At 34.3% G+C, this 1,634-nt stretch overlaps 1 long non-coding RNA gene across 1 annotated transcript; it reads left to right on the top strand.

The window, feature by feature from the left end:
- The first annotated feature begins 548 nt into the window (after positions 1-548).
- On the top strand, positions 549-1,223 carry LOC131997314 (uncharacterized). Its single transcript, XR_009398189.1, has 3 exons — positions 549-651; positions 718-877; positions 935-1,223. It is a non-coding gene; the product is annotated as an uncharacterized LOC131997314 (long non-coding RNA).
- Positions 1,224-1,634: the final 411 nt, after the last annotated feature.

Below are 1,634 nucleotides of genomic sequence, written 5' to 3' on the forward strand. Positions count from 1 at the left end.
GGGATGAGGTTTATCGTCGTAACTTTGCTCAAAGTAATTTTGAGAAAAGTTTTAACTCGAAACTGGCACCGATGTTCCTTAAGTCCAGAATACGAGAACGGCTCGGTAGCCATTACTATGTCTTGGAGGACTTGAACGGTCACCTGGTGGGAACCTACCACGCCAAGGACATAAGGTCCTGAATTGATGTCCTTTTTTTTTTCAAAATAATTCTTCTGCTCAATGAGCAAGAATTATTTAGTTTGTACTGGACATAAGGGGTGTCTTGATATTTGGTCGGCTCAAATCAGTATGTACGATATTTTTTTTTATTTAATTTTTTTTTGTTAGATTTTTGATTTGTTTTAACGGTCTCATGTGAATTAATTTCATTGCATTGGAATGGAACGTCGATTACTTAGTTAGTAATCGCATAAGACATTGCACAGTAACTGCGTTATCGGTGGCAAGAAGAACCACACCGGGTTTTTTTTCTCGACGATGAAAGGCTTCCTAACCCTACTCATGTTCTGGGATCTTTCTTTCTTATTCACACGTCGACGTAATAAAGTCACTACCTTCAATAAAAAGAAAAAAAAAAAAAAAAAGGATACATTGTGTAAGGTATACTTCGTTGAAGTCGAACATATTATATATACATTTATATAAACGGTAATTTGTTGGTGTATTTTTTTTGTTTCTTAAACAACTTTCCTAAAACTTCCATTTTATTCCCAGTGAACTGACTAAAGAAGTGATTGTATTTGGTTTAGAGGAATTATCTTGTTCCACGTGATTAGTGTCCCAGTTAAATATTTCCTTAGGACTGGGAACCTAATTTGAATCCCCTCCAATTTTCTGGAGAAAATTTTAAGTTGGTCCTTATTAAGAATATTTGGTAAGGATACTTCCAACAGACTTGTCAAGCCTATCTCTATATTGCTGTTTTCATTAGGAGCACGTGACTACCCATGGTATTTGGTTTAGCTGAGGTTCCATGATTTTTGGGACTCAAAACATCTTTCCATACCGATTGTTTTACGGCAAACATTTTTTATTGTTTGCTGGGATTTTTTTTTTTTGATAGAATACACACTTATTTGATCGACATTGCAAATTCGGCCAAAGAGGTCAATCATCGATCACCCATAATCAACGTGCCATCATATCAACGAAGAAGAAATCCAAAGAGCAGAAAAAACAACACTCGAAAGAAGCCCACAACGGTTTATCGTGTCAACCATTGGCTTAAAAATTTGTTTTGTTGAGAAAGAAGTACATTTATAGCTGTCTCGTTACGTCCATCGCACAAAAATAATAATGCTATTTGATCCAGCGAAAGCAGAATATATGGAATAAGTAGTAAAGGAATACGCAATTTTTGGGAGGAGTTAAATCTAGAGGTTTGTTCCTGAAATTTTTTTTTATAATATTAAAATTTCCGTCCTAATTTAGATAAAATAGTCATAAGATAATTCATAGTTTATAAATTAAGCCCAACAAGCAATCATCGAAAATCTTCAGCAATCTATGTAATCAAAAATTCAACTCCATCCAACGATTTGCAGAGGCCTCTTCAGATTCGACGGAAAATGGTGAGTCAATCATAGTGAAATAACATATATATATATACCCAACATATTTACATAATTATA

Source organism: Stomoxys calcitrans, chromosome 4 (genome assembly GCF_963082655.1).
Source record: "Stomoxys calcitrans chromosome 4, idStoCalc2.1, whole genome shotgun sequence".
Lineage (NCBI taxonomy): Eukaryota > Metazoa > Arthropoda > Insecta > Diptera > Muscidae > Stomoxys > Stomoxys calcitrans.